Below are 13950 nucleotides of genomic sequence, written 5' to 3'. Positions count from 1 at the left end.
CTTAAGTCTACTAAAAAATAATTTTAAAATTAAATAAATCTTGATCCAATAAGGATTAATTGTATCTTAGTTGGCATAAAATAGAAGGTACTGTTTGATTATTACAGAAAAAAAGGAAATCATTTTTTAAAATGAGGATTATTTGTTTATGATGGAGTCTATGGGAGAGTTTCTGGATAAGAAGTTTCCGGATAAGGGATCCCATACCTGTATATGGATTTAAATTCATTCCAGGACCAGCATTCCCTGGTCCTGGAATTTTATCAAGGATGATATATATAGTGCCAACATTTTATGCCAAGTTCTACTCGTTACTATGGATAGAATCACATACTGTACATCCCTTAGCACTACAGAGATATAAGGATATTTCTCTATGGGTTTTGAAAATACAAGGACTGAATTCTTTTTTTGTTTTCCTTAAAAATCTATGAATTATTTCCTTTGTTCCTCGGCTCCTGGAGGAATAGAATATCCAAACATTTGGGTTTTCACTCCCGAAGAGGTTAAGCCGACAAAACTTGCTTCGGTGTCCCTGCATTTTTTATGGGAGATTTGTGCTGTAGGAATGCGCTGGAATTTCCATAAGTCCTGTGCTGATTGCTTGGCAGCATGATGAAGCATTGGATGGTAATGCAGTCCCTTGGCAAAATAAAAAAGTGAGCGTAAAAGCTGAAGGAACAGGGCAATTGAAGGCTTTATCGTTGACATTATACTTCTGAGTTGGTTCTAATTCAACTTACATTTTCCGTGGCCATTATGTAGCTCATAAATTCAATAAAATGTTTTACTGTTCCTATAAAAAATGACAGGAGGGGGGTTTTATGTTGTAAGTTTAGTCAGTAGCTCTCTGTGTTATATGAGATTCGTCTGACCATTATGCCATTAAAGCACACGGCTCTGCAGGGCTGAAATCCTCCATTACTTTAGGTTACCATAGCGTTTTAGGCAGCACTTAATGCCAGCGGCATTGTTACAATGGGCTCTGTGCAACGTTGCGTCTCTTCCTCCAGTGTTCCATGTGTTTCTCTTACACTTTGGTGACTGTGATACTAATGGGTATTGTACCCCTTATTGGAATCCCCACTATCAGGCGTTCCCACTGGTTTTATGGGGCAAGTCCTAGAGGAATTTACGTAATTCGTAAATAGTATTGTGGTTTTCAGGTTTTTTTGACACACACGTTTGTGCAACCGTACGCAACAGTTTTGTTTTTTTCTGCATCTTTTTGTTTGTGCTGTTTCGAAAATTCGTATCTTTTCATAGACGACTAGACATTTGTGGTTTTAAAGAAAGTGACTTTAGTTGTGGTTTAAAAAAAAAAAGCAAAAACAAAAAAACCATGAAGATCACAATATTAATAAATCTGCCCCTTAGAGTTTTTTTTCCATTTGAATAAACCTAAAGTTACTTGAGTGTTTGGTTATTTATTAAAAAAATTGATTATAAAATACCTGATCCAATTAAACTGTGGAAAAAAAACTTGATTGCATCAAATTCAGATTTTTCTGTCTATAAAGTCTCCAAAAATTGAAGAATTTGCAAAACTTGAAAAAAAACGTATGTATTTTCCAGTTCTCTTCTACATGAACTCACAAGCTTTTATGTGCCAGAGATTTAATAATGCGCTTAATAAATATGGAATGATCACATTTTGGTAACCATAATTTGAAAGTGTTTGCACAAAAAACCCACCTATTGGGTCCCACAGAGATGACTTTATATCGGTAGCTGTTAGACACAATGGTATTGGACAACAAACAGTCCATAATGGGAGTCATACATAGGGTTGTGTTTACTAACTGAAAAAAAATCTAACTGAAGATAAACATCACAGGTGATATTGCCCCTAGCAACAAATCAAAATCTTTGCTTTAATTTCTAACTTCCAGGTAACTGTTCAAACTGTGGTTGCTATGGGCAACTTCACCGGTAATATTTATCTCCAATATTAGGGGTATATTTATCATGCTGTGGAAAAAGTGGAGTGAAGCATTACCGGTGATGTCGCCCAGGGCAACCAATCAGCAATTAGATTTCAACAGTTAGAAAACCAAACCAAAGCATCTGATTGGCTGCTGTGAGCAACATCACCGGTAATGTTTTACTTCACTTTTTACACAGCATGATAAATATACCCCTATGTAAACCCGCCCCAAAGTCAGTAGACATGCAAAGCTAATGCTAAGTGATACTAACTCCCAAGGTGGCCAGTTTATCTAAGATATTACACATATTTTGGCCAGTTTATCTAAGCAGCACCAACACTGCCCGACACCATTATTTGTATACATTGTGTATAACATGGGGCTTTATCCATAAAATACTTATTATACAGTAAGCCACTAAATACTTGTGCTGGTTAATAAAGAAATCTAACAAACACCCTTAGCTATATCATTTATTATTTTATTTAAAAAAACACCTTTCCCATTTTCTTTAATTGAGATGTATGCACTTAGCCCGGCTGCTTATCATATGTCAAGGGTAATTTTCCTGGGACTGGGTAGGGCGCTCAGGTCAGAGGCCAAGTTGTTGTTTATCTTCTCTGCTCTTGATATCATGTGGCAAGTGGGGTCACTGCTTCTTGTTCTTAGCCTTCTAAAGTGCTGTGGGACTCAATGGGACTGTGTGACAGAGACCTGCCATTGGCACCCCACCCCCTGTGACCTGAATAGAGGGGTTTTTTTTAAGGCATCCAATCCATTGTTAAAGCTATCTAGTGTATCTGCCAGTGCAACACTGCAGGGAGTGAATCCCACAACCGCACAGCTCAGAGACCCTGCCCCTAGGTGTTAAGCTCATACATGGGCCCTATTACCAGATAACCAACTAATTGGCCTGGTTATTAATAAACCCATGGGTGGGTTGGTTGGGCTGCTTTTATTTGAATGTTCCCTTAGGGATATTTGTTCAGGTTGCAAAGTTGAAATACAATAAGAAAAGGAATTAAATGTAACCATTCAGTATAGTTCTTTATGCTGAAGAAAATTAGGGGCCACCATTTATGGGGGATGCTGAATGTAAATGTTCTAGCAGTCAAATGGCTCCTTGTCCTGGATAGATTTGGGCAAATTCTGCTTTTGCTTATCTATTAAAATGGCCTTGACGTTCACTTGAGAAACATTGGGCAGTGCTACTGGGTGGTTATTCACAGAGGCTGAGTTGCATCCCCAGACTGTCCTGGCAGAGTGCCCCCTGGTGGGCTCCACACTGGCACTCATGGTTCTCCCAGAACTGCAATATGTGGATTTTCTGTGTGTTTAGTATATTCTGTTTATTCACCATTAAATAGACTGAGCATTCCTTCTGTACAACATGGTAGCACCATACAGGCAAACAAGGAATGTCCTCTATGCAAGGCCCAGACTGGCAATCTGTAGATTCTGGGAAATGCCAGAGGGGCTGCTGTAAGATGCCACAGTCACTATTTATTGGGCTGGTGTTTGGAACTCTCTGTACTTGGAATGCCAGAGCCTCTTTTGAATCAGAGTCCGGTTCTGCTCTATGCACTATATTGCACTTGACAAAATGTATTTATAAGCAGGAATTGTTTTGCCTTTACAGCTTCATTTCTCTAACTGATGAGAGTCATGCACAGCTCAGAGGCAGTAAATGAAATTTGGTGGGGTAGCATTAGTACGCGTGCAGCCAGGACAGCAGAAGTATATCCGAGGCATGCAGAATTGCATAAAGCTTGCTGATATACATGGTAGTTGGCTCGGATAAGCCTGACCTTTCCTTACATACAGCAGCCTGGCAACATTTCGCCTACGGTCCTTTTGCTTCTTGTGACAACATGATTTTCTGCTTTCACCGCGGGCAGCAGCATAACCTGATGGGGCTGTTCATTTGTGCATTTCATGGTGTCTGTCACAGCCCTAGAGGGGGAGAGGAGCAGGGCCGGTAGGACAGAGCCACGGAAGCACCTGTCCTGACAGACTGCACGTAACATTTCTTATTAGCTTGCTGGTCTGTGAGTGCAGCCGGGGAGTGACAAGCTGGCAATGCCCACACCAGCACACTGTGACAGCCCTATTGTCTGCCCTTGATGAGCATGTCATTAATGGAAATAAAAGAAAGTGAGGGCACATCAGTATTCAAATAGCCTCCATTCTCCCTGCCGCTCGGCTGCAGAGCTTCAGCATTACATATCCTTACACACACTATTTATTCTGACTGCATACAAAGTACCCACAATGGCTAAATGTGACTGCCATCGCTTCTTCTAGGCCTCGTGCTTTGGACAGGTCATCGGGGAGATATAACCAATCTGTCTCCCTTCTAATACATTTACAGTGTGTGTGTTTATAGCCGGTAATTGGGAGGTTTTTGTAAATTGTGTATTTTTTCTTAATCTTATGGCTGTCAGGCAAACCCTTGTTGCATTACTTTCATTTGGAGATATTTATCTTTATATGTAGAACTGAGCGGGGGTGGCCAGTGGGGGGGGATCAGATTTGGGGACTGTTTTTTTAATCATCATTCTCTATTACAGCTCTGTGAGTTCAGTGGCTTTAATGTTCTTTACCAGTTTTCTCTTGCTCTGTCATTATTTTTTATAAGTTTTGTTACATTTCTATATTCAGAGTCTTTAGTGGGTCGCAAGTAGGGAGCCAGCCCCCAAGTTCAACAGAAAGGTGTATAATAAACCAACATGGTGTCTGCCAAACACAAATCCCATGGTGTTGGCAGTCCCTGAAAGCAGCCGCCATAGAATTTCAGATTTTTGAGGCAAGCTAAAAAAATAATTTTTTTGCATGGGCAAAGAATAAGTGATAAAGTGATTTAGAAAGGATTAGTCACCCACAAAGAGACCAACTGCTATACATTTATATATGATGAGACATTCTCCAATGGAATGTGTGGATGGGCTTTGGCAGCCATATATTTACCTACTCGTACCACAAATTCTCATTGGCATCTTTTGTTCCTGAATGCCCTCTCCCTGCCTACCATTGTATAAGGAGGTGAGTTGCCATCTTACTAACGGCAGGACTGTATTTTACAGTTGGACTTGCACCAGTGCCCAGTTCTAAAGACGACTGTAACCTTTTTATTCATGTGCCACCCATGCTTTCACCATTATTCTCAGAAATGTTAGAAAGAACTGTGTTTTCTCTTATTCTCTCTCACTCTGCGAGTTTCTACCTACTGATCTGTCTCCTGAACAGCATTAATCAGTAACTAATCACCTTCATGTTGCCTCCTCTCAAGGTCACAGCTCTGCATACATTTTCTCCTCCTTCATATGTCTATTCTGCATACACAATAAAGCACTTCGATATATTTCATTGGAATAACTTTTTTTAATCTGTATGTATAGGCTAATGCCACCTTGGGCTGATTCTTGGCCTAAAGAAAGGTCACCCTTCTTCCTTGCCTGCACCCAGAACTATTGCTTTGGCCCAGGTTGGGGCACACACGGTGGATTCTGGAGTAGAAATGCCTTGTGCGTGTTCCTGCACCCAGGTTGGTTTCTGGCTGATGCCAGTGTAGGGGGTGATTCTTAAGTAGGGTTTCCACTTGTCTGGTTTTAACCTGAAAAGCCTGGTTTTTGGAAGTCTGGGTCAAAACCTTCTGCCCGGTTTTCCAAATTAGAAAATAACACAGTGATGGGCTAATCGGCGATCGACAATAATGTCTCTTCCCCACCTCGTAATGTCACCGCCTGCCCCCTGTGACATCACTGCCCGCCCCCCTGCCTGGAGGTAAAAAGCCAACAGAGGTGGCAACCCTATTCTTAGGCTGTGTTTATCCACAGGCCGAGAATCAGCCTATGTGGCATTAGGCTAGACAAATTTGATTAGTGCTAGCTAGAATCATCCTGTAGCCAATCAAAAAATTATAACATTATTGAGGCTAGACTACACAGTCGCCCACTGTTTCTGGACTATACGTCCCACCAGGCTTTAAACCTTTGTTATATATACTGTACATGTAGTCCAGCAAATCCACTATGAAATGTTTATTTTTGATATATTTTTGCACATGGGGGCATTTTATTTTATATAAATTAAACAAAATGTGTTAATATCCCAGTAATATACTGAGAAGGGTGAGTGCAGAAACACTGTTCTGGGATGCATATGGAAGGCACCCTGGCTGTTCTGGGATGCATATGGAGGGCACCCTGGCTGTTCTGGAATGCATATGGTGGGCACCCTGGCTGTTCTGGGATGCATATGGAAGGCATCGTGGCTGTTCTGGGATGCATATGGAGGGCACCGTGGCTGTTCTGGGATGCATATGGAGGGCACCCTGGCTGTTCTAGGTGTATATGGAGGGCACCCTGGCTGTTCTAGGTGTATATGGAGGGCACCCTGGCTGTTCTAGGTGTATATGGAGGGCACCCTGGCTGTTCTGGGATGCATATGGAGGGCACCGTGGCTGTTCTAGGATGTATATGGAGGGCACCCTGGCTGTTCTGGGATGCATATGGAGGGCACCCTGGCTGTTCTAGGATGTATATGGAGGGCACCCTGACTGTTCTGGGATGCATATGGAGGGCACCCTGGCTGTTCTGGGATGCATATGGAGGGCACCGTGGCTGTTCTGGGATGTATATGGAGGGCACCCTGGCTGTTCTGGGATGCATATGGAGGGCACCCTGGCTGTTCTAGGATGTATATGGAGGGCACCCTGGCTGTTCTGGGATGCATATGGGGGCACCCTGGCTGTTCTGGGATGCATATGGAGGGCACCCTGGCTGTTCTGGGATGCAAATGGAGGGCACCCTGACTGTTCTAGGATGTATATGGAGGGCACCCTGGCTGTTCTGGGATGCATATGGAGGGCACCCTGGCTGTTCTGGGATGCATATGGAAGGCATCGTGGCTGTTCTGGGATGCATATGGTGGGCACCCTGGCTGTTCTGGGATGCATATGGTGGGCACCCTGGCTGTTCTGGGATGCATATGGAAGGCATCGTGGCTGTTCTGGGATGCATATGGAGGGCACCGTGGCTGTTCTGGGATGCATATGGAGGGCACCCTGGCTGTTCTAGGTGTATATGGAGGGCACCCTGGCTGTTCTAGGTGTATATGGAGGGCACCCTGGCTGTTCTAGGTGTATATGGAGGGCACCCTGGCTGTTCTGGGATGCATATGGAGGGCACCGTGGCTGTTCTAGGATGTATATGGAGGGCACCCTGGCTGTTCTGGGATGCATATGGAGGGCACCCTGGCTGTTCTAGGATGTATATGGAGGGCACCCTGACTGTTCTGGGATGCATATGGAGGGCACCCTGGCTGTTCTGGGATGCATATGGAGGGCACCGTGGCTGTTCTAGGATGTATATGGAGGGCACCCTGGCTGTTCTGGGATGCATATGGGGGCACCCTGGCTGTTCTGGGATGCATATGGAGGGCACCCTGGCTGTTCTGGGATGCAAATGGAGGGCACCCTGACTGTTCTAGGATGTATATGGAGGGCACCCTGGCTGTTCTGGGATGCATATGGAGGGCACCCTGGCTGTTCTGGGATGCATATGGAGGGCACCCTGGCTGTTCTGGGATGCATATGGAGGGCACCCTGACTGTTCTAGGATGTATATGGAGGGCACCCTTGCTGTTCTGGGATGCATATGGAGGGCACCCTCGCTGTTCTGGGATGCATATGGAGGGCACCGTGGCTGTTCTGGGATACATATGGAGGGCACCGTGGCTGTTCTGGGATGCATATGGAGGGGACCCTGGCTGTTCTCGGATGAATATGGAGGGCACCCTGGCTGTTCTGGGATGCATATGGAGGGCACCCTGGCTGTTCTGGGATGCATATGGAGGGCACCCTGGCTGTTCTGGGATGCATATGGAGGGCACCCTGGCTGTTCTGGGATGCATATGGAGGGCACCCTGGCTGTTCTGGGATGCATATGGAGGGCACCCTGGCTGTTCTGGGATGCATATGGAGGGCACCCTGGCTGTTCTGGGATGCATATGGAGGGCACCCTGGCTGTTCTGGGATGCATATGGAGGGCACCCTGGCTGTTCTGGGATGCATATGGAGGGCACCCTGGCTGTTCTGGGATGCATATGGAGGGCACCCTGGCTGTTCTGGGATGCATATGGAGGGCACCCTGGCTGTTCTCGGATGAATATGGAGGGCACCCTGGCTGTTGTGGGATGCATATGGAGGGCACCCTGGCTGTTCTCGGATGAATTTGGAGGGCACCGTGGCTGTTCTGGGATGCATATGGAGGGCACCCTGGCCGTTCTGGGATGCATATGGAGGGCACCCTGGCCGTTCTGGGATGCATATGGAGGGCACCGTGGCTGTTCTGGGATGCATATGGAGGCACCCTGGCTGTTCTGGGATGCATATGGAGGGCACCCTGGCTGTTCTGGGATGCATATGGAGGGCACCCTGGCTGTTCTGGGATGCATATGGAGGGCACCCTGGCTGTTCTGGGATACATATGGAGGCACCCTGGCTGTTCTGGGATGCATATGGAGGCACCCTGGCTGTTCTGGGATGCATATGGAGGGCACCCTGGCTGTTCTGGGATGCATATGGAGGGCACCCTGGCTGTTCTGGGATGCATATGGAGGGCACCCTGGCCGTTCTGGGATGCATATGGAGGGCACCCTGGCTGTTCTGGGATGCATATGGAGGGCACCCTGGCCGTTCTGGGATGCATATGGAGGGCACCCTGGCTGTTCTGGGATGCATATGGAGGGCACCGTAGCTGTTCTGGGATGCATATGGAGGGCACCCTGGCCGTTCTGGGATGCATATGGAGGGCACCCTGGCCGTTCTGGGATGCATATGGAGGGCACCCTGGCCGTTCTGGGATACATATGGAGGGCAGTGGATGGTGCTGCAATATATTTTGTGGTCATTGGGTCAGATCAGTGATCTGTGATTTTAAAAGTACTGACGCACTGTAATGTATACAGAGTATACTATATACTATACAATATATTTATTTTGGCGCAGATTCACTGGGGGGCTAAGTGGTGCACTTTTAGGAGCAAAAATACCTGATACCTGCGCACGTGTAATACAGGCAAGGACAATCTGCCCCCTATAGTCCTTAAACAGGTAAAAAACACTGATTCTCTGTACTTCACAATCCTAGGCTGCTCTCCTTCCTATGGGCATAGCTTGGTCCTGACTAAGATGCCGTTAGGAGATGTTCCAATTCAGCTATAGGGCTTTATACAACTTCCACTGGCCCAGATCTCTGCCCTCTCTGACCATGGGAAAGAGAGCAGCTCATTAAGTGGAAATGTAAAGGATAAGAAGCAGCACTGCTGGTTCCTACTACAGCTAATGATAAAGGAGCCATGTTTTCACTTCACTAAGCTAAAACCAGACCAGTCTCACTTTGTGCCTTTAGAAAGTGAAGCCTCCGGTCCCCTCAAATCCAAGTTACTGTAGTGAGCGACCACACAAAGCCAAACCTCAGTGGTCATCGTCGTCATCATCATCAGGAGTGAGACGGAATGGAATACTACACTATAGCATTATCAGGATCCCCCCCACCCCAAAAGATTGTCTCATACCCTATACAGAGAGATGCCCAAATATGAATCCAACATAGGCATTCCCCATTCATATGTCTGGTATAGGATCAATGGGCTGCTGGGAAGTGGTTGGAATTCCAGTATTAACCAAGATACACAGTCTTAGAGATGCTGTAGCATTGTGGCCTATGTAAAGCAATATTGTAGTTCCTTCTAATTAATAGAATCCAGTACAGGTATAAAACCTGTTATCTAGAATGCTCGGGACCTGGGGCTTTCCGGATATGGGATCTTTCCGTAATTGTAATCTCCATACCTTAAGTCTACTAAAAAAAAGCATTTTATCATCATTTAAACCCAATAGGATTGTTTAACCTCCAATAAGGATAAATTATATCTTCGTTGGGATCAAGTACAGGTTCTGTTTTATTATTACAAAGAAAAAGGAAATCATTTAAAAAAAATTGAATTATTTGCTTATAATGGAGTCTATGGGAGATGGCCTTTCCATAATTCGGAAATTTTCTAGATAACGGGTTTCCGTATAAGGGATCCTATACCTGTATATATAATAATACAATAGGTAGGGTGCCCTCGTATCTGTGTCTATGGTTCCCTGTGTCTTTCTGCCCCATCATGTACATATTAACCAATTAAGTCCCACAGCAGAACCCTCTCTAATAACTCCCTCCAGAGATATTAACCCATTCAGTTCTTCAACTAATCCTCTATCAACAACACCAACCAGTTTACCCCGCCCTGCCCTGCCATTGCCCATTTTGAGTTGCCCCCAACAGTATTACCCATCACACACAATTGGCCAGTCACTTTTAGCAGAATGAGGCACAGGAGCACCCCTCCCCTCAGTGTTCACCATTGGGATTCAAGCAATACACAGAGACATGTTTATTGGAAACAGGATTTATTGGTCTTAATAGTCAATTGGGAGTTGGGCATTCCAGCAGGTGCCTCCTCATCCTTTTGATTGGCAGCAGGAGCTTCCTCTACTTTTTTGACCCACCCCCAGTGTGCTCTCGACCCACCCCCCAAAACGCTCTCGACCCACCCCCCAAAACGCTCTCGACCCACCCCCAAAACGCTCTCGACCCACCCCCCAAAACGCTCTCGACCCACCCCCCAAACGCTCTCGACCCACCCCCCAAACGCTCTCGACCCACCCCCCAAAACACTCGCGACCCACCCCCCAAACGCTCTCGACCCACCCCCCAAAACGCTCTCGACCCACCCCCCAAAACGCTCTCGACCCACCCCCCAAAACGCTCTCGACCCACCCCCCAAACGCTCTCGACCCACCCCCCAAACGCTCTCGACCCACCCCCCAAAACGCTCTCGACCCACCCCCCAAACGCTCTCGACCCACCCCCCAAAACGCTCTCGACCCACCCCCCAAAACGCTCTCGACCCACCCCCCAAAACGCTCTCGACCCACCCCCCAAACGCTCTCGACCCACCCCCCAAACGCTCTCGACCCACCCCCCAAAACGCTCTCGACCCACCCCCCAAACGCTCTCGACCCACCCCCCAAAACGCTCTCGACCCACCCCCCCAAACGCTCTCGACCCACCCCCCAAACGCTCTCGACCCACCCCCCAAAACGCTCTCGACCCACCCCCCACCACTCTCCCAAGTCCCCTCTTCTCTTTGCTCCACAGTAAGAGCTTGTCTTTTTTTTTCTTTTCAGTGGTTCTGAAAGAAACAAAGGTAACTGAGTCAATAAATGAATGAATGTGACATATGGGCAGTAAGTGTTCTAGGGGCAACTAGGCCATAGGGCTGTATTACTGGGTAACTGTAGCAAGTAAACATTATTTTATTCAATACTGCCCCCACCATGTACCCTATTGCCCCCCACACCTAGAGCATTTGTAGGGAAAGTTTATGAGAATAATAAATGTTATACTGTAAAAGGACAAAAGTATTGGTATTTATTCCATTAAATTCAGTTACATGTTAAGGTTGGTACATAAGAGCAGGGCAGATACCTGGGGCAGAGGGGCAGAACTCTAAGGAGCCTGTCAGTGCTGGGAACAAAAATAAAGTATTTTATGGTGGGGCACAGGGGTCCCCAAATGTTACCTTTTTATAGGGGCCCCAGTGGATAACAGTGTATATTTGCTGACATCCCTGCATAACTCCCAAATCCTGGGTCTGTTTCTCCCAACCAGCGCTACAATCAAAGGCACCTCCAAAGCCCATTTTAGGGGAAATTTGTCCAAATTCACTAAAATCAGTGAGAGGAGCAACATCCGCTAGTCTGGGGGGCATCATCTAACTATTTCCCCGCTTTTTTTTAACCTAAAATAAGGGTTATTTGGCCAAAACTTTCTCTAAGGGGATGTACACTTACCTCTCACCACAATGCCACAACCAACGGACTGAACCAACTGTCACATCCCCAGGCACGAAGTCCCCTCTCATCACATGACAGGTGCCACTCTTAAAGGGGAAGTGTCCCCTGTTGATGAGTAAGGTTTATATGGCATTTATTTGCCCTTAGATATACAGTACATACATAGCTTATTATGTGCATAGGGCATTGCTTTGTATGTGTGGACTATTTTTGTATGTGCTCCCATATCTGCTGGAGAAATATGTTGCTAAGTCTGTGTAACTGGGGGGGATGGATGGTTTTTATCTTGTAGTCTATTTATGGGGGTTACAGGGGGGCAGGTGGATGTGGAAGCATTTATTACTCAGGCAGTGACCAGGCTGCTTGTCTGTTGGGCCTTAAATGATTCTTTAAGTATAAACTATTGCATCTTGGGAAACAGGAAGTGAGCTTGCATACAGACTGGCATTTCTGTCATGTGAAGAAAGATTAGCATGCTGGATCTGCTTGACTTCTGCAGAGTGTGTAATATGGAGGGCACCCTGGCTGTTCTGGGATACATATGGAGGCACCCTGGCTGTTCTGGGATGCATATGGAGGGCACCCTGGCTGTTCTGGGATGCATATGGAGGGCACCCTGGCTGTTCTGGGATGCATATGGAGGGCACCCTGGCTGTTCTGGGATGCATATGGAGGGCACCCTGGCTGTTCTGGGATGCATATGGAGGGCACCCTGGCTGTTCTGGGATGCATATGGAGGGCACCCTGGCTGTTCTAGGATGCATATGGAGGCACCCTGGCTGTTCTGGGATGCATATGGAGGGCACCCTGGCTGTTCTGGGATGCATATGGAGGGCACCCTGGCTGTTCTGGGATGCATATGGAGGGCACCCTGGCTGTTCTAGGATGCATATGGAGGGCACCCTGGCTGTTCTGGGATGCATATGGAGGGCACCCTGGCTGTTCTGGGATGCATATGGAGGGCATCCTGGCTGTTCTGGGATGCATATGGAGGGCACCCTGGCTGTTCTGGGATGCATATGGAGGGCATCCTGGCTGTTCTGGGATGCATATGGAGGGCACCCTGGCTGTTCTGGGATGCATATGGAGGGCATCCTGGCTGTTCTGGGATGCATATGGAGGGCACCCTGGCTGTTCTGGGATGCATATGGAGGGCACCCTGGCTGTTCTGGGATGCATATGGAGGGCACCCTGGCTGTTCTGGGATACATATGGAGGGCACCGTGGCTGTTCTGGGATGCATATGGAGGGCATCCTGGCTGTTCTGGGATGCATATGGAGGGCACCCTGGCTGTTCTGGGATGCATATGGAGGGCACCCTGGCTGTTCTGGGATGCATATGGAGGGCACCCTGGCTGTTATGAAATTCATAAGGTGGGCAACCTGGTTACCCAGTTTATGTGCATATATGCATCTATTGACATAGGAAACTCCAGCAGAAATGCAGAAAGGAAATAACCCCCAGTGTTTCACTGTCTAGCCAAACAAATACAACATTTTGGGGGTAGGTCCCTTCATCAGCTCATCAGTATAAACCCACCAAACACCTTAAATGTGCTTAATTACCTGTCCCACTGTGCAGTAGCATGCAGTTAGTCTAGCATTGTCAAGTTTAACCCAAAGTCATTATGCACAAAGTCCCAAGTGTCCATTAAATCCTATATCTCATGAGGAGATTAATAGTTGAACAAGAACCAGGTGTATATCATATCTAGTGGTTTCCCAGAGCAAGTTGTGTCAATAGGTGAACAGACTTGCCCCAGCAAAACCTCTAGTCACAACTTGCTCCCAGTTTGCATATAAAACCAAGTACAATGGCATCCCTTTATTTACACATTGGAGATAGAGTAGAATACTAAAAATTGCACTTTGCACTTGCATTCGTACATGACTCCTTATGAATTTTTATACTTTTCACAATATTTTTTCTGTTCATTTGGCCCCCAGTGCAAATGCTCTCTCTGTGTTACCCTAAAACCAGCCCTGCCCCCTCCAGCAGAAGACGTGTGTCACTAATAAAGTATTTCTCCGCGCTTTACATTGATAATGGAAGAAGTGCAAGACTTCAGCAAAGGACAAGTGTGCTGTAATTGGCTGTTTTATTTACGGAGC

Source organism: Xenopus tropicalis, chromosome 1 (genome assembly GCF_000004195.4).
Source record: "Xenopus tropicalis strain Nigerian chromosome 1, UCB_Xtro_10.0, whole genome shotgun sequence".
NCBI lineage: Eukaryota > Metazoa > Chordata > Amphibia > Anura > Pipidae > Xenopus > Xenopus tropicalis.
Note: the sequence above shows the minus strand (reverse complement) of the source record.